This window comes from Ahaetulla prasina, chromosome 3 (assembly GCF_028640845.1).
Source record: "Ahaetulla prasina isolate Xishuangbanna chromosome 3, ASM2864084v1, whole genome shotgun sequence".
NCBI lineage: Eukaryota > Metazoa > Chordata > Lepidosauria > Squamata > Colubridae > Ahaetulla > Ahaetulla prasina.
In genome coordinates, this window is record NC_080541.1 from 153,990,372 (window position 1) to 154,017,492 (window position 27,121).

At 37.5% G+C, this 27,121-nt stretch overlaps 1 long non-coding RNA gene across 1 annotated transcript; it reads left to right on the forward strand.

Moving 5' to 3' along the window:
- Positions 1–209: 209 nt before the first annotated feature.
- On the forward strand, positions 210–24,911 carry LOC131194238 (uncharacterized). The gene is made up of 5 exons (XR_009154123.1): positions 210–407; positions 5,548–5,648; positions 15,666–15,753; positions 22,687–22,742; positions 24,808–24,911. It is a non-coding gene; the product is annotated as an uncharacterized LOC131194238 (long non-coding RNA).
- The last annotated feature ends 2,210 nt before the right edge of the window (positions 24,912–27,121 follow it).

The window sequence follows — 27,121 nt, forward strand, 5'->3', positions numbered from 1 at the left end:
TGGGAAAGTTGTACTGGCAGGGAAACTAAATATTGGTGTGTTTTGTCCTCAGGTCAGATGTGTCTAAAATAGCTGTAAGGAAGTAGAACATGAGCCCAGAAGTATTTAAACCAGCTCTGAGACATGCTGGGATGCCCACTCAGATTTCCGAGCTATCTTGACTCAATGCAAAGGTCATGCTACAGTAGTTGAGCTTCTTGGAAGTTGAATCTTGGGTCATGGTTAGGAACATTATTTGGGAAGTGCTGATTAGAAATGAACACTATGGCATTTCTTCTTAATGAACCTTTTCCTGTCTCCATCTTCAGTTGTTGTTTTTTTGTAACGAAAGGAAATAGCTAAGTCGTTAACTCAACACCAGAAACGTTCCTGTTACAGCCAAGTTTCCTGCCACTAAATAATTACAGGTAAAATAATTCATAGTGGACAATTAGCACTTTTTAACGTAATGTGAATTTGATTAAAATATAATATTGGAAGACTTCATCTCCCTTATATGTTAAAACGTACAGGCACTCAAAGCAATTGTGTGTCTCTCTGTTGTGTTTGGTAGCGAAGTAATAAAGTTTCACATATTAAAATTGTATGGGATACAAGGCAAAAAGTATATCAACTATGTCCATAAATACTTTTTAACATGTGAAATACATATGTCCCTAATCTTTAACTTTGCTAAAGTTAACTGTCTAATCTGTAAGAATTTCTACATACAATATAATGAGTCACATTTCTTCAAACCTTTTCCGTCCTGATGAAAAATACCGTGCTATATTCATGTACGTGAGAATACCATGGAATTCAACTACAATTAACTTGAATAAGTTTTGGTTCAGCTAGGTACAGCATGTAATTTATGACTGTACCTGGTGCTCAAATCCCAACTCTGTATAACTGTCATCAGTTCACTGTATCTTAGACTTGATTCCTATTTTCTTTAACAGGACTAGTAATCTTAATCTGACCATTATTTAAGGATGTTAATGATTATAAGGGACTTTGAAGTGTTGAACAAATATGAACGATAGTTTATCTACCTAAATCTTATTATTCAGTCTGTGTTTGTTAGAGATTTTTAAAATGTTGGTCTAAAGGTTTTTTGTTTGTTTGTTTCTTTCAAATCACCGAGTATTGTTTCTGCTGTGTTTAACGTGAGCTTCAATCAAATGTCTAACCAGAAAAGGAGAGCAAAATTAGCTAGATTGTTTTCTAGTGTCAATATAAGAAAGGATTAAGAACTAATTCAGCTCATGGTACAGCATTTATTCCTTTTGCATTATCAGTAACAACATTTTAGAAAGATCCCTACAAGACCAAATTACATTTCTTTAAGAAGAAAGGAAACTCAGTCTAACCAACAGCAAACAAGCCTTGCTATTCCCTGGTAGTTTCCAGGTTCTGGCTGTGCTGTTTAGGCTTCTGAGTATAAAGAAAACCTGCATTCTAAACCACACATATAAAAGTTTCCATGATTCATTCAGATGGTTCTATTTCTATGGTTCTGGATTTGCCCATGATGACAAAACTTAGTTTAACATACCAGCTGGAATAATACGTGCTCTCTTTTTCTTTTGGGGAAATGATTTCTGCAACTCTGGGAAGTCTCAGTGTAAACCAGCTTCAAATTCTGAATTGTTTTATAGGTTGTGAATATACCAGAAAGTGTTCTAAGGCTTCTCCTACAAATATTACAGCAAGCCAACTTTTGAATAACGTGACCCTAAACTTGGCATTATTGTCTATGCAGGAAGAAATGGGAAGAGGGAAATGGGAGTCCCATGTTTTGGTTGGTTTTCTTCCAGCTAATGCATCTAGCTCTAAACCCATACTTGTGTACAGCATCTGGAAAAAATAATTGTAACATCAAACCATACTTTCTATAGGAAAACCTCTGGAATACAGTTTGCTATATGGAAGCTTTGGGATCTGGAAACCAAATGTCTACTAATGCTAATGTATTTCATCATTTTGACTCCAGCAACTGCATCACTTTCCTGAATAAATGGGAATATTCACGGTGGGGAAGCAACATTTTTAAACAGATGGCATCGATGCATCAGCTGGAAAGAAAGAATGACAGAAAAGACAGACAGAAAGGAAGATATTTAATAGATTCTGCCATTTGCCAGTCTGCTGGGAATTTCAAATCACTTTTTGGCATCCTTCATCACTCTAGCCTGCTGAGAAAAAATGTATGCTTTGAAAATCTGAATGTGGCTTTGAAGCAAAACCTGTCTGCAAACCTTCGACAAATCTTTCAGGACACAAACGTGCAAGTGTGGTTCCTAACATTAGCAAGGAGAGGCTTAATGACAAGAAAAAAAAGCATTTATCATCCATACTCTATGCATGCCATTTACAAAATAAGGTCCAAATACAAGTGTATGGAAGTGAAATTGCAACCCAGCCAGCTGTTTTTATCAATCTGTCTCCTCATTCTGGAATCTCCATTTCAAATAGTTCAGTGCAGAGTCAGCTAGTGCCACCTGCCTTTGACTTCTCACTACCACTGAAGCCTAACTTGACCGAGTCATGTATGGTCTCATTCAATGGGCTTCATTTCAATAGTTAAATATGAAACCATATGTACTAATATAATTTGCAGCCATTTTTAACAGCTCTGAGTAAGAAAATATGGAACACTGAACACTGGTCATTGATCAGGATAAACACAAACCAACATATTTGCAAACATACATATTGTGTTAATCAGACCGATTATATTTCAATTAAAAACCTAATCTTACTCATTTCTAAAGCCCCTATGACAAGGGTGAAATGCTATCTGTTCGCTCCGTTTTGGGTGAACTGGTATTGATAAGAACTAAAAACTAACTGGTAGTTTAAAAAAAGCTACCGGTTTGGACAAACCAGTAGTTAACTACTGGTTGGGTTGAACTGGTAGTTTATAAAGCTACCAATTTGGTCGAACTGGTAGTTAAAAAAAGCTACCGGTTCCTACGAACTGGTATTGTCGTGTCCCACTCCTCCTCTGACGGCTGGGTCGGGGAAGTCCGTATCAAGCGTGGCTGCAAAGCCTCTGCAGCTTTGCCAAAGTTCTGTCAGAGTACTCAGGGCAGGCAGGAGACCAGGATGTGACTTCAGCAATCCAAATTAGACTTTGCCTGACCCAAAGAATGCCAGAAAGTATATCCTTTATATAGGCCATGGGGTGTGGCTCCATGACTCAGCACTTATCCAGGCCTGCCCCTCCCTTCCTTTTGCTGACATCGCCTCTCCATTCTCCGGCAGCGTGGATCTATCCATTGCATCGTTTCATCCCTAGCTGCCGGTAATCCCAGCTTATGGCTGGCTTCAGGCGCACATGCTATCGGAGGGAGGTTTGTTTGCTCGGTTTGTCCGGGCATGGTGCCAGGGCTGGGGGCTGGAGGCATGCCAGGACATTCTTCTGCACTATCAGTCTCTGGCTGAGATAGCAGGAGATGAAAGGGGCCCGGCTGCGGCGGGGGGGGGGGGGGCGAGCGAGGCACAACAGGTATTTCCAATGATCAGCTGTGCCGCAGGGCTGTGGAGCTGATCCTGCTTTCTAGTGAAGCTAAATCACGCGGCACAGCTGATCCCTCCCCCTCGCTGTTCTACTTACCTTCCCAAGCCTCCTTTTGGTGCGTACTGTGCATGCGCGTGCATACTGCATGCATTTGGTGCGCATTGCCTATGCTCATGCTTGGCATGCAGTGCGCAATGCATGAGCATGCACACTCATGGTGTATTCATGATGTATTCATGTTGTACTCATGGTAGCAGACCGGTTCGGATTTCACCACTGCCCTGAAGGAACCAGTAAGATACCTGAACTGGATAGGAAGATGTCTCAAAGGAGCTTTGAGTTTTTTGGTTTGAAAAAGCACCTTTGGGACAACCATGACCTGGATGACTGAGAATCTCCATAGACATGGATAGGAAGATGTGAGTTTTCTGCATGAGAAACTGTTTATACTCTGTAGAAAAGTCATTTCATTGTAGCTTTGCTCTTCAGAGATTAGAGGGAACTGATTTAACAAACAACTCTTTGAATATAGAAAAATATTTATGAGTCTTTTTGTGGGTTGAGAACAATTATGTAGACTGCAGGGGTGTTAAACTGGCGGCATGAAGGCCAGATGCATCACACGCAGGCTATGCCCACTCCAGCTCTGCAAAGGCAAAAAACTGATACATCACATGACGTGATTGAGTTTGACCCCCGTGATATAGAGGCTTGCTGTTGCTTCATTCTAATAAAGCAGAGGTGGGGAACTGGGGCCCTTTTATGACTTGTGGACTTCAACTCCCAGAATACCTGAGCCAGCATGGGAATTGAAGTCCACAAATCATAAAAGGGCCATAGTTCGCTCTCCCTGTCACAAAGGAAAACTGAGGAAAAAAGCAACCCAATTTTAATTTGCTATGATTCCCATTACTGACCTCTTCTCTATCCAATCAATATGAATTCTCAATAGATGTCACTGATTTCAGAAAATTCCAGACGTTTACAAAAAAGATGACTTCTGGAAACTAAATAACAAACAAGTTAGTCTGCACTGATAGCTAGTATGATACACTGAGACTTCTGTACATTAAATAATTCTTTATGACTAATCAGGGAACAGGATCCCTTCTCAAGTTCATTAAAAGGTTCCTTTTAGGAAAAGAAGCATTAAACGTTACTTCTTGCATTATACAAAATTAACATTACCCAAGGTTGAAAACCACCATGATGTCTTGCCTTACTTCTCTAATTTATCTTAATTTAATATACGTAGTTAAAAAATACCACCTAGAAATGTTGAAATTGTGTTTAAAAAAAACAAAAACTAGTTCACTTTGTAGCACCACAATTTTAGACTACCATAAAATTTTAGAGCAAAAAGAATAAAGAAACAACAATCCAAAATACTCACGTATATTCTTTGTATTCGCCTGGACTAAGAAAAATAGAAGTCTTATTTTATAGGAGAAAGATTTGACACCACTTATCATTTCTGAAGTGCACGGTAACATTGGTTAAGAAAACAAAGTACTCTATGCTACAATGCTAATATTATTTGCAGTTTAACACTGGAAACTGCTTCATAACAATGTACTATTCATGCAGATCCCTTCCAGTTTGTTGTAAGTTTGCAATAAATAAAAACACTTGCAATATTTCTACTCCACTGCCATCTGCAAGCATCGAGATTTTAATAGCTGGGACAATTTTGAACCCAAACATCATTTCCTTTCCAGCTGTATGTATTCATCATCAATGTGCCTCAGAAGTAGCTGAGTGTCAGAGGAAAATGTTAACATTCCACCAGTGTATTGGGGAAGATATTGACAGGAGTGTTCCCGAAATAGATTATATCAAAAACATCAAATATATTACTTTTACCTCAGTGGTAAGCTTTTGTAAATTGAACTCAAATATGTAATCGTTGAACTCTTGGCTCTGATGATAAAAGGAACAAAGAACGATGGCACAGATTTATAGATGAAGCTGTTCTAACCATCCCTTCTCTAAGCTATAGAGTATCTTAAGAAATATTGGAAGGAACTTCTTGTTTGATGCAGGCTGCCGACTTTGAACTCTGCGATGGAAAAGAGAGATTCCACCAGGAATGCAGAGAGCAGTTCGTGGCATCCCAGATGAAAATTCTAATCACAACAAGAAGGTAAGGCATCTTGATATGGAAGCCTAGTTTGGGAAGAGAGACGGGCAAATAGATAGAGCTGACAAAACCTATGACAACCAGTGCAGGTTGTTTGATATTAAATGCCACAAACAAATGGTAAAGGCAGTAACCCCACTTACCCAATCATTAAAAAAAAAAACACCCCAAAACCAAACTCTCAAAAATAGCCAGTTGCCTTAGTAGCCACACAGGATTCCTATTTTCAAAGATTTCCTTAATACAACTGCATTAGCCAGTTTTTAGAATAGAATAGAATAGAATAGAATAGAATAGAATAGAATAGAATAGAATAGAATAGAATAGAATAGAATTTTATTGGCCAAGTGTGATTGGACACACAAGGAATTTGTCTTGGTGCATGTGCTCTCAGTGTACATAAAAGAAAAGATACGTTCATCAAAGTACAACATTTACAACACAATTGATGGTCAGTATATCAATATAAATCGTAAGGATTGCCAGCAACAAGTTACAGTCATACAGTCATAAGTGGAAAGAGATTGTTGATGGGAACTATGAGAAGAATTAATAGTAGTGCAGATTCAGTAAATAGTATGGCAGTGTTGATGGAATTATTTGTTTAGCAGAGTGATGGCCTTCAGGAAAAAACTGTTCTTATGTCTAGTTGTTCTGATGTGCAGTGCTCTATAGCATCGTTTTGAGGGTAGGAGTTGAAACAGTTTATATCCAGGATGCGAGGAGTCTGTAAATATTTTCATGGCCCTCTTCTTGATTCGTGCAGTATACAGGTCCTCAATGGAAGGCAGGTTGGTAGCAATTATTTTTTCTGCAGTTCTAATTATCCTCTGAAGTCTGTGTCTGTCTTGTTGGGTTGTAGAACCAAACCACACAGTTATAGAGGTGCAAATGACAGACTCAATAATTCCTCTGTAGAATTATTGAATTATTATTGAATTAATATTATTGAATTATTATTAATTCTATTATTATTATTATTATTATTATTATTATTATTATTATTATTATTATTATTATTATTATTATTATTATTATTATTATTATTAAATATTGAATTAGAAGCCATGCTCTATCTGGAAACCCATCCACTCCCCTATCCTGCCTTTCCATCAAGAAACCAAAGCAGCATACTTATTGCTCCTTTTTTCCAGGGTTTTTTTTTTTTTTTTTGGTCATAACAATCTTGCAAGGTTGGCTAGGTTGGGAAAAAAAGTAAGTGGCCCCAAAGCAGGCAATGAATTTCCATGCTGAAAGAAAAACCCAAACTGAGTTTTTCCACAGCTACACCTTTGTTTTTCTCCTCAGTGCAAATAATGGATTCAGAGTATATATTTTGCTCAAAAGTGCAGCTGGGAAAAAAAATCTCTTTCTCCATGCTTGCTGCAATTCCTCGCTCTTCCAGCAATATTTGCTGCTCTTTGCACTCTAAATATTTGGCATGTCACGAGGCAAAGATACATTTCATATTACACCTCACTAGGCCCAAATCAGATTGTTTAGAAATACTAAGTAGGTGTCATCTGATGAGACCCAGGAAGCCTGACCTTCACTCTGGAGGAGTGTTTCCCCAGGAAAGTCACATGACCTGGCTTTATTTTCCTTTAAAGCTGCTCTGAAGATCTGGCTCTGTGTCCAGACTCTGACCCATTGTAGAATTTGAGCTCTCTCTGTGAGAAATGGATAGAATAGAATATAATTTTTTATTGGCCAAGTGTGATTGGACACAAAAGGAATTAGTCTTGGTGCATATGCTCTCAGTGTACATAAAAGAAAAGATACCTTCATCAAGGTACAACACTTACAACACTTAATGATAGTCATAGGGTACAAATAAGCAATCAGGAAACAATCAATATCAGTATAAATTGTAAGGATACAAGAAACAAAGTTACCATCATAAGTGGAAGGAGATGGGTGATGGGAATGATGAGAAGATTAATAGTAGTGCAGATTTAGTAACTAGTTTGACAGTGTTGAGGGAATTATTTGTTTAGCAGAGTGATGGCATTCAGGAAAAAGCTGTTCTTGTGTCTAGTTGTTCTGGTGTGTAGTGCTCTATAGCGTCGTTTTGAGGGTAGGAGTTGAAACAGTTTATGTCCAGGATGTGAGGGATCTGTAGATCTTTTCACGGCCATCTTTTTGATTTGTGCAGTATACAGGTCCTCAATGGAAGGCAGGTAGGATGGGCTTGTAGTGGATGTTTATTGCACTGGAACAGCCTCTAGGGTTTAATTGCTTTATTCCATTGTTTTTAATTCTGTTTGCTACCCAGGTTAATCCAGTCACCTTAGAAAGGTGTTAGAAATGTGAATTATAAATAAATTCCACAACTGATTATTAAGAACAATCCACAACCTGAGCAGAAGGAATCAAGGCATACATAGCACTTTTGCTGAGCCATGAAAGGGCACAGCTGGTGAACAAGATGAATTTGTGCAAAATTCTTCTTGGCTGCCACTTGCTCGTCCATAAACAGTCAGGAGTCCAGTAGGACCACCACAGTGAAAACAGTTTCCATTTGAGGAAAGGCCACACTACCAGGAGCAAAAGAAAGTAAATTTCCAGAATTCAGGGGCTGATAGGTGAAACCAGATATGCAAAGGTTATGTCCAAGTCTGTTCCTCCCATCCAGACCCTATTCAATTTCTAGGCACCAACACAACATTTTCCATATTTTATATAAAATAGGATAAAAGATACATGCAAATACATATAACAAATTTTGTAGTTACATGGGACAATAGTTCTAGTAGGATTATAAACAAAATAATATCAATTGAATACTAAATCATTAAAAGAGTAGCATAAACTTTTTAAAAGGGTCATATGGAAATTGCTCCATATCAGCGGTCACCAACCAGTGGTCTGTGGACCACTGGTGATCTGCGAGAAAATTTTGGTGGTCCGCAGAAAAATTATTTGCATTTTTTATATTGCATTAAATCAGGGGTCCTCAAACTATGGGCAGATATGTGCAATGAACATTTGTGTTACTGCAGAGAATCTCCTCCTTTGGGGTCTTTTTGTGTGGGTCAGAGGGGGACAGAAATTCCGACTTGGGGTCTGCTTCACCCTCCTGGTTCAGGGCTTTGGGTAAAGGCTGGAGGGAAATGCCACTGGTGGCGAAGAGCCAGAGGATCTTGTTCCAGTGGGACTGCATCATGGCCTGGAACTGGCTGACCATCTCAGCCCACTGAGCCTCCAGCCACCTGTACCTGGCCTTGCACTCCCGCAGATCTTCCCTCTGCTTGGAAAGCCTATGCTCATAGTCCTTAGTGAGGTGCTTTTACTGAGCCACCTTCTCAGTCAGATCCAATTTGAACTGAGCTGTTTTGCCAACTTTTTCTCATGGTGGCTGCTTAGCTCCAACAACTGCTTCCTGTTGGGGCCCTAAGGAGCCCAGGCGGGGAGGTGAGGAAAGGCTGAGAGGGGAGGGCTGAGAGAAGCACCCCTCGACATGAGTGACATCAAGTTGGCCACACCCACCCATGACCACCTAGCCACGCCCACCCAGCCGGTCATTAGGTTGATCATATTGGTGGTCTGCAGGATTTAAATGTATGAATTTAGTGGTCCCTGAGGTCTGAAAGGTTGGTGACCCCTGCTCCATATGACCCTTCCACCGGAAAAAACAACATCAAAATTATCAAACACATACTGGCAGATGATGCCCAGGTAGCGTTCTAATAGCATCAAGTAAAATGTATGCAAGTAAAATTTTTGCAAATAGCTCACTATAGTTTCCCCTCTTGGAACACTCTTGTCTGGTTCAATAAATCCTATTGAACAATATATAAGCATGTATAGGATAACTCCATAATCTTCTGGTATAAATAATGACGATGCAAAAAAGATGACATGTTCATCAGGATAATTGAAAACTATGCCATTATGTAATTTGCATCAGTCACATCATATTGTAAAATGATACGAGAACCTAATTTGTGTCATTTGTGTGAGGATATCACAATGAACACAGCCCCCTGTGTCTCCCATTATATATGATTCTGTAAAAGGATGAACTAGCACCATGTTTGTCATTTCTCAGGATAAGTAATGGTGTGTATTTGAAAAAAAGACTTCCTGTAATACTGAACGCACCATTGCATTTATGACTCAGTTAAAATGATACTTAAATGGAATATGTCCTACATTTATCACCCTCTTATCTGCTTCTACTTTCAACAATTGATACCTCATCTATCTGAAACTAAACTATGTTATCATTTCTGCCTGGAGGAGTGAAGAAATTGACAGGCATTTCTCTAATGCTGCCTGTGGCTCTGTGCATAAGCACAAAAATCTTCCTGCCTTGCTACCTCAGGACAAGTTTCACCTTTGTGACACCTAATTGACTCAGTGTTCTCAACAGAGGGAATGAAACCAGTTAGCAAACTATGTTAGGAAGCCTTTGCCTTAGAATTTCCTGCTTGAATTGCATCACTAAAACTTCTTTGTTAAACATTTGCCTCTCTATATGAATATGTCTTTTCAGATGGGCCCTAGGCAAGTCTGGAGAACAAATAATGACCCCAAAACCCAGCCAATTTGCAACTTAGAAGTTCCAGAAGAAATTTGAATTTCTTCTTTAATAGCTTGTGATATGTATGTATGTATGTATGTATGTATGTATGTATGTATGTATGCATGTATGTATGTATGGTGTGTGTGTGTGTGTGTGTACTCCAGGGGTACCCCAGGGTAAAATCCAGCAGGTTCTGACAGGTTCTAGAGAACCGGTAGCAGAAATTTTGAGTAGTTTGGAGAACCGGCAAATACCACCTCTGGCTGGCCCCAGACTGGGGTGGGAATGGAAATTTTGCAGTATGCTTTCCCCAGGAGTGGGGAAGGAATGAAGATTTTGCAGTATCCTTCCCCTAGAGTGGGGTGGGAATGGAGATTTTGCAGTATCCTTCCCCTGCCATGCCCACCAAGCCATGCCCATCAAGCCACACCATGCCCATCAAGCCATGCCCACAGAACTGGTAGGAAAATAATTTGGATTTCACCACTGGTGTACCCATAACCTTACATCTAGAAGGATAAGTGGCACAATATGACTAATTTTGGTCTTCATCACCAGCATTTGAGGATCAGCAATTTGCAGGCCAGAAAAAGCTGTTCCAACAACGATCTTCAAAGGGAAGGGACAAGGGAGAAAGAGATGTCATGGGGGTCATGATTTCATCCCAAAAATGACATGGATTGTGCAATTTGCACCAGTAGTCTGATAATGTCAAGACATTTTTAATTTTGTACTGTGGGTCATAATAAATTGGGCAGCTGTATACATTTGAGAGAGAGAGAGAGAGAGAGAGAGAGAGAGAGAGAGAGAGAGATTATGTTGGCACATAATATGCAACATATGGTGTCCTCTAGATGCCAATGCAGAATGTCAAAACCTTCTTAATATATATATTGTAAGCCACCTAGAGCAGGTGTCTCCAACCTTGGTCCCTTTAAGACTTGTGGACTTCAACTCCCAGAGTTCCTCAGCCAGCTTTGCTGGCTGAGAGACTCTGGGAGTTGAAGTCCACAAGTCTTAAAGGGACCAAGGTTGGAGACCCCTCACCTAGAGTCACCTTCGATACTGAGATGGGCCGCATATAAATGTAATAAATAAAATAAAACCTCCTTTGATGAACGTATCTTTGATGAACGTACCTTGATGAACGTATCTTTTCTTTTATGTACATTGAGAGCATATGCACCAAGACAAATTCCTTGTGTGTCCAATCACACTTGGCCAATAAAATTCTATTCTATTCTATTCTATTCTATTCTTTCTACTAGCAGATGCTATTTTGCATTGGTGATTAGGCAATTAAAAAAAAATAACAGCTGGTTGGTATGGATTGCTTCCTTGTTCTTAATTGTATTAAGTTTAAATGCTTTGGGCTCTGATTAACTGGAAACCTGGATGTACCAATTCTCTTGAGGTCAGCCACAAGAATCTTCATACTTTCTGCTAAACGAATTTAACCAGGGAATACAAACAGAAGCATCTGGGGAAAGGAACTGTTAAAAAAAAAAAAAATTCAAGGCGGAGTCTGTATCTAAGGGACAAACACCTTGTACCAGTTTTGCATCCATTACATGTGCAATGTACATGAAGAACAGGGCTTTAATCGTGTGGGGAGAAGAGTCATCTCAGCTGTTTTTGATACCAGCATATACTAAGTATTCAGAATTCTGCAAGTCATTTCCATTGGTGTTTTAGTTGAGGCTGCTATAGCAGAGTTGAAAAAAATCCAGAAGATTCTCTTTGTTATCTTCTGGATTTTTGCTGCTCAGAGACATTAAGTCTAATTTAATCCACTGTTTCTTTGCAGGCCTTTCTATTGCATTCTCTGCTCTGGATTTTTCTTGAGTTATATTTTTGCTCTGCTAATGGAAATTGCTGTCTTCTTAATTTTTATTGTAGTTTCTTTCATTACATGCATTGCCTTAGGAGTCTATGATCCTTAAAAGCCAGATACAATCCATAAAAGGAATAAAATAATTAAAAGTAAAAAAAAAATGCAGGTGGTCACTAATACAAAATTTAACTGTTTATTGCGAGTAACGAAAATCAGATGTACCGTACTTTATGCCACTTACATTATAAAATTTTGATTTTTTTTTAAATCTGAGCTTTTCAGGAATTAAACAATATTGTTCTTAAAGGTGTGGAACCAGGTGAATTATTTAAAAACCAAAGAGTTGACTGTGTTTCAACTTTCTAATGTAAAAAGCATTAAGCAGTTTCCTTTTGCATGGTGGGAACTGAAGAGAATTGTAATCTCCATATGTCTGGATTTACCTCAGGGAAAAGAGATTAAAATGAAGTCTTAACAAGACCTAAGAAGCAACATGGGAACTGAATTTGTTAATTGGACACTGAGCATGGATTTTAACTGGTCCTCAATTCTTGACCCATTTACCAGACCACAATAAATAACTTGCTTGCTTAAAATCTGCAATGCGGCGTCAGCCCTAGGGCTTTTCCTCACATCTGTATTGCTGACCTTTCTTCGAGTACCTTAGGAAAATATGTCAGCATACTTTGTCCTACCCTCACTGGTGAGCCCTAAGTTACCTGAGTAGTAAATTGGAGAGTGGGCTGCTCTTACAGTTTTAGTGCAAAACAAGTGATTGATGGGTTTCCCTGGGTGTCCTACCAAATGTGACACAGACAACAGGATAAACATCCATGACCTCTCTTAAACATAGACTGGGCTGACACAAATACCATAGTTAGAACAGTTGTTTTAGCCACAAATCAAACCTCATTGTATTCCAAAATAACTTAGGAGCATCCCTAAAGTTGCATCCAAAAGAAGCCCAACCAGCAGCTGAGTGTCTCCCTTTTAAATGTTCCATGGAAACTGCACTAAAAATGCCACATCTTGACTTTTTGCTCATAAACTAAGTTTAGACACCAGTTAGCACCTTCAGAAGGATGAAAGATTGACATCGTTTGTTCCATATGGGAAAATCACTTTCTAAAAGTGGTGGCAAGAACAGGATCAAAATCTTTCTCTAGAGCCTTATAACATTATTTGGAGTTAAGCCCTAATATTTACAATCATCTAGACTCTGCTAAAGTGGGAAGCACTGGAAGCAAGTATACTTATTCTGAAAACTGTCAACAGTTTTCTGAAAGGGACAGTCTACAAATGGCCTTGATTGTAGCTACTGAAAAAGTTACAAGGAAAAGACCAAGGAAAAGGAATTCACCTATTTCATTTCTGCCAACTGATGCAGTAGTTTTGGCATTTAAATTATAATGTTGCAAATACATGCTTCCTTGAGAGTCAGTCCCTTTGAATGCACTGGATGATGGATTTCAGCAATAGAAATTTGCTCCAGGCTGTATGATCACAGTATAGGTAGGCAGTATATACCTAACTACGAATAAAGTGAACTTAAAAGAATTTCCTTGCCGAAGAAGATTTATAAAGGAATCCTTAGGACAGGGGTCTCCAACCTGGGCAACTTTTAGACTTGTGGATTTCAACCCTCAGAGTTCCTCAGCCAGCTTTGCTGGCTGAGGAATTCTGGGAGTTGAAGTCCACAAATCTTAAAGTTGCCAAAGTTGAGACTCCTGCCTTAGGAGACTGCTTCTCTGGAGGTGAAGTCTACAGTCACCCCTGAAGCCCTAGCTAAAGCAGCCATGGAGGGACATCATGGGCAATTGGAAGAAAGGGTTATATCCAGAACAATCTCAGGTAGCCAATAAAAGCTGGTTAGTTCTCGGACCTTATCTGAATCATGCAAGATGGTCTCTATAACAAGATTTATATTGAAAGAAAAGGAGAATGCTGCTTTTGAACTGAACTAGTTACATTGGAATACACCCTGCAGTAGTAGACAGGGGAAGAGATGAAGGTGATGTCATGAAATATCTGCTTCATGACAACTCCCTGCTGTAGTTACCAAAATGGCTAATCTTAGGGCCAAAACCCTAATCTGTACTTGTATCTTTGGTTTTTCCTGCCTAAGTGTTCAACTTTGCTTTTCTCCACATTAAATTTTATTTTGTTGGATAGTTGTTCAAATCTATCAAGATCTTTTTTGGATTCTGAGCTTGTCTTCTAGGGTGTTGGTTATTCCTCTCAGTTTAGTGTAATCTGCAAGTTAGAGGAATTCAGCTTCTATTACCTCTTCTAAGTCATTTATGAAGATATTGAAAAATTCTGAGCCTAAGACGGAACCTTGTGGTACCCCACTGCTTACTTCTCTCCATGTAGATGTAGTACCATTAAGGACTACTCATTGAGTCTGGTTTGTCAGCCAGTTACAAATACATCTGGTGGTGATACTGTCTATCCCAATTTTTCTCGCTTACCAAGAAGTGGGTTGTGGTCTACTTTGTCAAATGCCTTGCTGAAGTCTAAATATGCTATGTCCACAGAATTTTGCTGGTCTACTAATTTAGTCACTTTGTCAAAGAATGAAATAGGATTGGCTTGACATGATCTGTTTTTAACAAACCTGTGCTGGCTTTTAGTTATAACTTTATTTGTTTCTAGATGTTCATTGATATATTTTTTTGGTTAACTTTTCCACTATCTTCCCAGGTATTGATGTTAGGCTAATTGGTCTGTAGTTTCCTTGTTGTTGTTGTTTTTTTAAAAAGATGGGAACCATATCAGCTTTTTTCCAATCCTTAGGTGTTCTAGGATTTTTGAAAGATATGTAAGGAAAAACGTAAGGTTATTGATAAAAGATAAATGGTACCTTTTTGAAATGTCTGCTTAATGCTAAAATTACTAACACCATATTACTTCAGCAGAATCCTCTGTATTGTGGGGAATAAACTTGGTCAATTAAAGAGCCATTTGATGTCTAAAATATTATGTCATTTAACTTTCTCTTATTTAATTTAATTACGTCTACACCCACACACAAATACACTATGTACTATGTAAGATTGAGAGCGGGATGGGGGAAGGGAGTACACTTTTGAAATGCATATCCTATAATTCAGATTTAGTCCTTATTTATTTGTCATTTTGAAAATGAGAAGATGGCACTAATTTAGCCACTTTGTGGCATAGTCAGTAGATTAATGGCTTCCATTCCTGAATTGCAAACTTTCCGCTACGTTACTTACAGATCCTTCTTCTATATCATTTTTTTAAAAAATCTTATGCAAAATATATTTGCCATCAGACAAGGAGAACTTGAGAAACGTTTTTAGCTTTCTTGTCTGCCAGAAAATAGGTGATTCTTCTTTTAAATCCTTTTCAGAGACTTAAAAACAAAATACAAATCTATGGTTTACTGAGAGTATTTTTGGTTTTATCTGGATTAGACTTGGCTAGGAACTAGAAAATGATAAAGTTTAACTGTGGCCTTTGTACAAACTATGGATAAAGCAAATTGCAACAAAAGATAGACATCTCTGTTTCTAGATCCTAAAAATCTCTTGGGAGCAGGTATGCTGGATCAAGTTAATAATTTACAGTATTTGTTTGCACCTGTGTAGCCTAACACAACCCTGACCCATTTTTCCTGTGTCCTGATAACTAGAGCAGATGTTGCTGAGCCAACTGACCAACAATCATGGTTAAATTAGACACTCTTCTACCATTACACATTTGGGCTGCGCTTGCAAAATGTAAGTTCACCTTCATTTCAAACACATAGGATGTTGAATACTTAACTTGTTTATATGAATCATATTTTGGATTATTTTTTATTTGTCATCTTTATGATCTTTGAGATTTGGGTAGTTTGGATATCCAATGTAAGTCAGTGGAAGAAGTAAAGGAACATCAAAGAAAGGGATAAGGATTCTGGAATGCTTTCCTTAATGAAATTAATCAGGTCCTTTGGTGGATCTGTCACTACAAATTGAAGACATCTTATTTTGATAGGGCTAAAAAGTGCAACTTATAGGGGTATTTTTTAATTGTGGGTTGTTTAATCTTTGACTCCTGATTCTACTAGGTCTGTGTTTAACTTTGAGTTAGATGGTGTTATATTTTGTTATTGCACTTAGAAAATACTTCTGTTTCTATACTGGTTATATTATATTGTTTTACAAATATGTTTTGCCGGATAATTTTAGAAAAATAAGCAATGCATATATAAACTGTTTTGGGAATAGATTGGATCCAGACATACTCCGATCAGAGTCACTGAAATTGATTAATTAATTAATAATGATTTATAGTTCAACTTTCAATAAGCAATAACAATCCGTTCAAAGGCAATTAAAATATAAGAATATGAAAGACAGGCAATAATTATAAACAGTTACATATGAAAGTTGCAAAAGTGCAATGATCTAATAAAAAACAGTTAATAACTAAAACATCAGAACTAATTAAGATCCATGCGGTGGTCTCTTATCGCAACAAAATAACCAATAGAATAAATCAAATAAAAATAATTTAAACAAATAAAAAAATACATGTTTTCTGCCTAGCTAACGATTAGATTCATATTTTTATGCAGGCCACGAGCAGCTTCTTCTGTTCTGGGAACTATTTTTCCCCCCCAAACTCTTCATAAAAAAAAATATTAAAATAGCTGGTAGTTTGAAGAATACTAGGCAGCTGATTCCAAAGTTTGCAGATCCCAGAAATTCCTTAAATGTGAAAGAGCTGAGAAACAAAAAGCACAACAAAAGAAAATAAAGAATAGAATAGAATAGAATAGAATAGAATAGAATAGAATAGAATAGAATAGAATAGAATAGAATTTTTATTGGCCAAGTGTGATTGGACATACAAGGAATTTGTCTTGGTGCTTATGCTCTCAGTGTACATAAAAGAAAAGATACGTTCATCAAGGTACAACATTTACAACACAAATGATGGTCAATATATCAATATAAATTGATAAATATATGGGCCGGGATAGCTCAGGCAATAGAGAAGCCTGTTATTAGAACACAAAGCCTGCAATTACTGCAGGTTCGAGCCCGGCTCAAGGTTGACTCAGCCTTCCACCCTTTATAAGGTAGGTAAAATGAGGACCCAGATTGTTGGGGGGGCAATAAGTTGACTTTGTAAAAAATATACAAATAGAATGAGACTATTGCCTTATACATAGTAAGCCGCCCTGAGTCTTCGGAGAAGGGCGGGGTATAAATGTAAACAAACAAACAAATAAATAAATAAATCATAAGGATTGCCAGCCACAAAGTTACAGTCATACAGTCATAAGTGGAAAGAGATTGGTGATGGGAACGATGAGAAGATTAATAGTAGTGCAGATTTAGTAAATAGTTTGACAGTGTTGAGTGAATTATTTGTTTAGCAGAGTGATGGCCTTCGGGGAAAAAACTGTTCTTGTGTCTAGATGGTGGCAAATGGGTCCTAGAAAAAAAAATTACCAACTTTTTAACAATTGCAGAGAATGACTTAATAACTGTGGCAAACAAAATGGGGGGGACGGGGACGCACTTAACAACTATCTCACTTAATAACAGAAATTTTGTATTCTGTTGTGGTCATAAGACGAGGACTAGCTGCAGTCTAAGATGAATCTCCCATTAGCTATTACTTTTCCATAAATAAATAAGAATCTCCTTGAGCCACCCATTTTATAAATCACTTCCCACCAAACCGGAAACTAATATGAACATGGCATTGTTGAATATGGTGAAAATATTTACAGATCCCTCACATCCTGGACATAAACTGTTTCAACTCCTACTCTCAAAACGACGCTATAGAGCACTGCACACCAGAACAGCTAGACACAAGAACAGTTTTTTCCCGAAGGCCATCACACTGCTAAACAAATAATTCCCTCAACACTGTCAAACTATTTACTAAATCTGCACTACTGTTAATCTTCTCATTGTTCCCATCACCCATCTCTTTCCACTTATGACTGTGACTGTAATTTTGTTGCTGGTAATCCTTATGATTTATATTGATATGGATTGTCCCTGTTTGCTTATTTGTACCCTATGATTATCATTAAATGTTGTATCATTAAGTGTTAAATTTGTACCCTATGACCATCATTTGTGTTGTAAATGTTGTACCTTGACGAATGTATCTTTTCTTTTTATGTACACTGAGAGCTTATGAACCAAAACAAATTTTTTGTGTGTCCAATCACACTTGGCCAATAAAATTCTATTCTATTCTATTCTATTCTATTCTATTCTATTCTATTCTATTCTATTCTATTCTATTCAGTGAGGAATTCTAATGAAGCAGCATGGCCTAGTGGTTAAGACATCAGTTTAGAAACGGAGAGACCATGAGTTCTAGTCTTGCCTTAGGTATAAAAGCCTGCTGGGTGTTTGGGACAGTCAATCTTTCTAAGCCCAACCCACCTCATAGGGTTGTTGTTGTGGGGTAAAATAGGAGGAGGAAGTTGTATCAGGTATGTTCGCTGCCCTAAGATATTTATCAAAATAATGAAAGCAGATAAAAATATGAATGAATGAATAATGAAGATTTATAATTACTGCTTTTTCAGGGGTCAGGATGAGTTTTTTTCAGGAGTCAGCTGTTGACTGAAGATTAAACGACAAAGCAAAGTTTTGCCTGAAATGTTCCGTTGATCCAGGCAAAGGATAAATTGTCTCCTTCTTTATTCGATTTTTATTAACTAGTTGGAGTGTCAAAAAAGACAGAACTGAAAGGTAGGCAAGTTTCCACATGTGGGTTTCTCCTCCAGCCCTGCAACCTGAAGTAACTGATGGAGGAATAATGAATCGGCAATAATCAGTGAATACTGAATGCTCTTGTTCAGAGGTGAGCACCGATAGCCCCTTTACGACCTATGGACTTCATCTCCCAGAATTCCTGAGCCAGCTGGGCTCAGGAATTCTAGGAGATGAAGTCCACAGGTCATAAAGGGGCTGTCGTTGCCCACCCCTGCTCTTGCTTATAATAGGCCACCCAAGAGAAGCAAAATTATTTTCTCAGTTGCAGCTCTTAAGAAAGTATGCTTTGCAGGAATGGTGAGACAATAGTAAAGTTTAAATAATTCCCATTTCTTCTAACTGCTTGATCCTTATTTTCTATGCATTATAACCAGTGGTGAAATCCAATTTTTTTTTACTACCGGTTCTGTGGGTATGGCTTGGTGGGCATGGCAGGGGAAGGATACTGCAAAATCTCCATTCCCACCCCACTCCAGGGGAAGGATACTGCAAAATCCCCATTCCCTCCCCACTCCTGGGGAAAGGATATTGCAAAATCTCCATTCCCACCCCACTCTGGGGCCAGCCAGAGGTGGCATTTGCTAGTTCTCTGAACTACTCAAAATTTCCGCTAACGGTTCTCCAAACTACTTAAAATTTCCACTAACGGTTCTCCAGAACCTGTCAGAACCTGCTGGATTTCACCCCTGATTATAACTATTTATATCTATCTTTCATAATTAGCCTCTCACTACTGCCAAAGATTCAGCCTTTATCTCCCACTCCTCCAGAGTAATCGCTAAATGGTTCTACCACGGACATGTGAATTTTCATCTGTTGGAGATTTTTCTACCATTTATATTGAATAATTGGACAACTCTTGGACTGGCCTGTTGGTAAAAGCACTTAGGTCATCTGTCCTTTTTCTTGCTTGGGGAAAAAAAAAAGCATGTTTGGCCAAGGGGCACTTTGTACTGAACTCTGATGCACAGTCCATTGTAATAACAGTAAAGTTTAATGATGCATGACTTGGAGAGATTGACAAATTTCCAGCCAAAGTATTGATTCCAAGAGAATTTATGAAGCACATTCTGTATTCTGTGTCATTAGAGTCCATTTTTGGCTGAAAGAATCATGTAAAATAGATTTTTAAATGAGTGGTAATAGCCAGACATAAAGGAGGTATTGACGTGTGTCATGAAGGGTGAAATAGCATGCCAGGTAAAGGCATATAACAAATTGAAAACAACAGCATTGCAACTCCCTACAAATGTAAATTTGTTTTTAGATTTTAATCAACCCTTTGTTTCAGTGCATATGAATTCTGCCACCTACACAAAAGAGTAATTTTTAACAAAATAATTATTTACAGTTTGATTTCAGGCTTGACATTTAAATAGGAGTGTTAAATATGAGCTGCTCAAATGCACACCTCACTCACAGACACATTAATCGATATGTATCATGTATTATATTACAACAACAAAAAAAGATATCTGATTTTATTAAAGGGGGGGGGGAGGACCCATTTTGCTTAGTTGAGCAATATGTGAAAATTATTAATTTGAGTTTTCAACAAGATCGCACAAAGTTTGGGGGAGATTAAGAATTGAGTATGTCTCCAATACTAAACCATATGATGTGACAAGTTGCTGTTTTTTTTAGAACTGATGAGAATTGAAAGGATACCATTGAAGGAGGGAGGCTAAAGCTGGGAAGCTCACACAAAGCTGGCAAAAAAGGGGAGAAGACAATAACTGGTTTTACCGCAAAGTAACACTGCATTTTAATTGCATTCCAGCCGTCTCTTTTTGAACGAAAGAGAGAATAAAGGTCACCTAGGTCTAGCCGTGTTACGGCCTCTACATAGACCAGACATAAATATATCTCCCTCATACCCGAAGCACCATGAGAATCGGTTAAATCCTCCTTTGAGTAGCTGTTTTTTAACAATTCAGAAGTATATCAGCTTGATAAAGAAAGGAAAAGAAGGGGAGGGAGTAGGGATGGGGAAGCATGGTTGAGGCTGACAAATTCAATAGATTTCTTGGTGCCCTAGTGAAAAACCCTTCATGGTTTCAGTGGTCACTGAATAGGATTTCTAAGTTATTCCATTTGCCCATCCTGGAAAGAAGTCCAGAAAAAGGTTCTTTTGCTAAATTAATTCTTGAGAATTAATTTAAAAGAAGGGCTCTGAATAATGGAACTGGGACAGTTCTTTTTTTTTTAAATTATTATTTCAGCTTGATCTTGGAAGCTGTTTTCCATTTCTAGGATTAAGTTCTTCATTGTGTACAAGTATACATTACATCTGAATTACTCAAACTAGTAGATGTATGGTGTTTTTCCCCCCCCCTTCTTATCAGGCAAAAGAAAGATTTTTGGTTCAAGACCTGACAATTGAGGAAGAACCTATAACTCATTTTAAAGATATGCAGCATTCCAGAGGAAGGGGCACTTTGATATAATGGTTAAAGATCTCAGGATAGAAACTGGAAGACCATGAGTTTTAAGACACAAAGCCAGCTGAAAGCCAGTCACTTTCTTCTAGCCCTATAAAGGAGGCAATGGCAAGCTACTTCCCCCCAAAAAAAACTTGCGAAGAAAACTATATGGACTTGTCTGGATGGTCACTAAGAGTCAAAACTGACTCAAAGCGACTTCAGTCTGACCTAAGCATAGTACATAAAATTATCTACCACAATGTCCTACCTTTCAATGTCTACGTCAGCTTCAATCACAACAATACACAAGCAAATAATAATAGATACAAACTCAAGGTAAACTGCTCCAAACTCGATTGTAGAAAATATGACTTCAGTAACAGAGTGGTCAATGCCTGGAATGCACTACCTGATTCTATAGTTTCTTCCCCAAACCCCCAACACTTTAAGCTTAGACTGTCTACTGTTGATCTCACCCCATTCCTAAGAGGTCTGTAAAGGGTGTGCATAAGTGCACCCGTGTGCCTACCGCCCCTGTCCTAATATTCCTTTTTACTTACTCTTTTCATGTATCCAAATTATGTTTATACTTTTACCTGTTATCTTATATATGATTGACAAATAAATACATACATACATACATACATACATACATACATACATACATACATACATACATACATACAAAATCTGTATTTGGAATGCTTTCAGTATAGTTACAGCCTTGAGGACTAGCATGTAAAATAGGCATTTTGTGTCAGTTCTTTGGGTGATAGTCCCCATTATACTGGGACTAGAGATGGTATTGGTCAGGATATTAGTAAACCAAAGAGATTCGTACCTGAAATGAGATTCCTATTGAAATCCCAGGAATTGTTTCTCAAGGTTCCTGTTGATTAAATGTAATGTTTTATTTCAACCCAGTAAAGATTATGGGATGCTTATCCTGATACGTTACTACTTCAGTCTGCCCGGTATCTTTGGGAATTGAGTAGCATAGAAGTTTAATACATTATTATTATTATTATTATTATTATTATTATTATTATTATTATTATTATTATTATTATTATTATTATTATTATTATTATTATTTTATTATTATAGAATACTAATTAATTTTCCATGAACGTTTTATGCAGTGTGGCAACACATCAAAAATGCTGAGATGACAACAGTATATTTCAATCACCTATAGCACCAGAATATTTTGGGAATGAGAGCAAAAATTTTCCATAACGGAGATCATGAAAATAGAGATTTGTAGTTTTTACATAGAAATTAGTAGATAGCAAAATCATCTGCAATTTGAAGTCTATGTGATAGCAGAAACCATTTTATTCAAACATAACTTTGTTCCATTAGTACGGTTAGAATAACGGGTTTTTTCCCTCTCTTTTTAAATAGCTTTTTTAAAAGATCAAAAGTGATCCCTGGACATGAAACTCTTCATCTGCCATTGAGCTAATTCCTGGTTTCTTTTCTATTACAGTGTTTTGCCCCCATTGTTGGATAAAAGTTCAGAAATGGGAAAGAGACAAAAGAGAAGTAAATGCCATCATTTTCATTTTATGCAAATAATTGGAGTTAGCACTTGCCTGTTTCGGATTGGACTTTCCTATTAAGTTTTTCTTTGTTTTAGGTGGTTTGAGCCTTTAAATTTTCACCCCAATTTTCACAGAAGCTACAAGGCCTGACAAACAAGGCAAATATACTAGTTTGTGGCTTCAGAAGTTTATATTGTCAATGTTTTGTTGCATTTTAGAAATTATACTCCATGAACCATTTCCCTTTAGTTCACATTCTCCTAGATGTTGCCAGTTTTAGACAGGGCACCTCTCACATCTTTGTGGTGAATCTGGGTGTAGAAATAAGATAATCCAAACCGTAAATTGAGATGTATGTAATTAGCACACCGGACTGCAACAAATCAAGTTTGTTCCAATAGAACTTTTGTCCCTTTTATCAGGATGCTAATGACTGAGAATAGAGGGAAATGAGTCAATTTAATGGTATATTAGATTTAGCAAATAAGCTATCCCCACCATTGTTAGGCCATTTGATGACAGGCATTCAAAAAGCAACTTTGATCACTGACAAGACCCCACAAAAGAACTGTATAAATCATGATAAATACCTATAATTAATATTCTTAAGTTATTTCTGACCTACAGCAAAGAAATGACTTCACACAGATCAGAATTTTTCAAGTTGTTTACTTACCAACCCCTACTGCTTTCTGTGCTTTCAGGCTCTTTGCCACGCTAGACACTTTTTTCTTTCTTTTTTCTAATGTACCAGCATACAAATTGTATGTATAAAAGGGTATTTGTAGTATAAGTGGTTAGTTTTTGTGTTTGAATAATTATAGCAATTGCAGATGAAAAGTGGGTAATTGTGTAATAATAATTGGCCATTTCTGCAAGTCATTTGGGTGTTTTTTGGCTTAGCTGGTGGTTGCTAGATAAGCAATTGTGCAAGGTGGCAAATTAAGCAACAAGTGGCAATGAAATGTAGGCCCTGTGGCTTAGAGCTTCTAAGCATTTCATGGCTTGTATTATTTAAGACAAAAAGCTGTCTGTAGCAAAGGTGCCAACTCTAAGGCTATTGCTGAGTCTGTGGAAAAGATCAGTTGGATAAAAATGTTTCTAAAATCTGGCAACATTTTTGAAATCAGACCGAAATCAGTCTATTACCATCAATAAAAGCTTCCTGTAGATTTGTTCATCAGAAGTAATCACTGCAAATAACTTCCTTCCTTCCTTCCTTCCTTCCTTCCTTCCTTCCTTCCTTCCTTCCTTCCTTCCTTCCTTCCTTCCACAGACATATTAATGCAGCATTATCAGAGTAAAAGATAAATGCATCTTTACTCAAGGTAAAGGTAAATCCATATTCCAATAGAAGAATTCTCTCTTGTATTTTCGTGTTCATAATATTAGTGTTAGCATCTATAACACAAATCTTGGCCTAGCATTTCAGGTTCAGTTAGTAAGTTGAAAATCTATCCTAGAAGGAGATAGTTATGACTTTTTCCAGACTTGTCCTTCAATAGTGTAGTAGCCAAGTGTCTAGACTTGAAGCTGACAATCTGGCCCACATCTAGCATATCAATGGATAAAAGACAATCCTATCCTAACGTAGGACATGGACATGTAAAGGACTCACACATTAAACTTAAGCTTTTTGAAATGGTCTTTCACAACAGAAGTGCTAAAATTCATGCTGTTTTGATTTTTTCTGACCATTCTCAGTCAGTCTAAGAAAATAAATTGCTTTTGAATTTTTTCCCCCAGACATTAAATGTAATTAAATTTTCATGACCAAATACCAATGTTAGCTTAAAGATCTCTGAATAGTATGAATGTCCTCTTTTTCAACTTATCCAGAGGCATCAGCTGCCATGTAAAGTAGGCTAGCAGTTTTGGGAAGCCAAGGGCTATATTTAACATTCAGGAAAAAGGGGCAAAAGGTGAAATACAGCTGGAAAATTTTGTCATTTCATTTCTTGTTTTGTTTTGATGTGATATGATATGATATGATATGCTTATGTTAGGGCTTGTCTTGAAGATATTGTATTCTAAAAATGATGGAAAATTCTGTTTGTTTTCAACAGCCACGATCTGAAGAGTTCCAAAGACCACAATCAGCCATGCATCACAAGCTCAAAGCCACTTTGTAGTGTGAAGGTCAACATGAAACCAAATGATAAAGATTTTTTACTTCCTTATTTATATCCTGCTATTATTATTTTTATAAATAACTCAAGCCAGAGAACATACTACTCCTCCCTCCTCTTATTTTTGACACAACAACAATCCTAGGAGGTAGGTTGGACTGAGAGAGTTAGTGCCCGAGCTTAGTGTCCAAGGTCACCCATGGCTTTCATGCCTAAAGTGGGACTAAAACTCACAATATCTTGGTGTCTAGCCTACTGCCTTTATCACTAGATAAAATGTTCAAAACCATCAGAAGAACTAAGCTGAACAGCCTCTTTCACAGAAAAACAACACATAAAAGTTGAAGTTCAATTTCACCACAGTCTTATTTTTAAAAAGCAGCTGTGTAATACATAAGAATATTGGATTTTCCCTATTATCTCTTTAATGAAAATGTCCCTTTTGAAGAATAATTTGAGCCCCCTGGTTGTCAAAATCGTTTCTTATTCATTCTAGCCAGCTCAGTTCTATATTTTCTTCATCTGACACACCTGATCCTTCCTAGACTACCAGTATCTTAGAAATAGATTCATAGGAAGGTACTTTGGAGTTCTTCTAGTCCAGCCCTCTGCTCAAGGCAGGAGTCCTTATTCCATGGTTGTTCAATCTTGTCTTAAAAATTGCCAGCAATGAACACCAGAGGTAGGTTTCAGCAGGCTCTGACCAGTTCTGGAGAACCAGTAGTGGAAATTTTGAGTAGTTCGGAGAACTGGTAGTAAAAATTTTGACTGGCCCCGCCCCCATCTATTCTCTGCCTCCCAATTCCCAGTTGATCAGGAGGAAATGGGGATTTTTGCAGTAACTTTCCCCTGGAGTGGGATGGGAATGGATATTTTACAGTATCTTTCCTCTGCCAGCACACCAGCATGCCCACCAAGCCATGCCACACCCATCAAACCACACACACAGAACCGGTAGTAAAAAAAATTGAAACCCACCACTAATGAACACCCACAACTGGAGCAAGCTGTTTGATTGACTAATTGTTCTCACTGATAAGAAATGTCTTCTTAACTCCAGTTTGGATTTTCTGAAGAGTTTCCACCCATTTCTTCTTGTTCTGCCCTCAGGTGCTTTGGAGAATAAATCAATCCCTTCTTCCCTGTGACACAGCCCTTCAAGGTTTGGAAGAAAGTTATCATGACATCACTTTTGTTAATTTAAGCCTCATGAAGTATTCATAATAACACAGGGAACATTGCCATTAACAGTCATCTCAGATATTCCTAAAGCTGTCATTTCACAGCCAATGAAGGTTAGTTTCTAATTCCAGAGTGAAACATATAAATAAAAGTTTGTAAGTAATACTGGATTATGTCACTTTGCTGTTAAAGGTCCTTTTATGTTCAATACAAAAATATGTCAAAATAGAGTTTTTGCAGTAAAATATATGGGTGAGTTCATAATTAGTGTTTTAGAAACTCTTGAAAAAAATAGTACTTGTAATTACATCCCAAGCATTTCTAGAAATCAAATATAGTTAGGCGTGTTCTCTGTGATTTAGAGTTTGAAAGATGTCAAACAACAGGTTTCTTCTTGTTTAAAAAACACTTTTTTGAAAGATAATTCTATGCTTCTGTACTAAGATGCTTCCACCTAAGTTCACATATTTGTTAAAAACAATGCAGTACCGAGCAAAACATCAACAAGGGGCAGCAGAGAAGCTTCAAAAGTCTTATACAGAAAAACAGAAGCTACTCTGGCTGTCAAGATGTTGTACGATATTTTAACAACAGAACAATAATCAGATCATAAAACTCCATTACAATCTGTTAAATTCTACACTGAGTCTACTGTAACACTTTTAAAGGCTAATTTTAAAAGAGGCGTTTTGGCCCTCTTACTAAAAGTAGACAGATGGCAATTCTACTAAAAGAAAAAGATATCCCACAATTAGATGAGTCTCCACCCTGCTTCCATAAGAAGGCCTTTGCAACTAAGAGGACATTCAAAGGAGTTTTTTTACAAAGCACAGACTATCTCATAACTGCAAGGACTTCCTTATAAATAACATTATTATTCTAAGTACTACTTGTTGTATACAAAGTTGCAAGTTACTCTGCATAGGCCTGACTTGGCCTTGGGAGACTTGAAGGTTAAAAGATTTTTTTGTATAATTTTGCTCCTATCTGATTATTGACCTAGTATTCCAGTCCTAATCTATTATTAAGGCCAGCAGAAGGTACTCTACCATTTACTTCTCATCTCTAA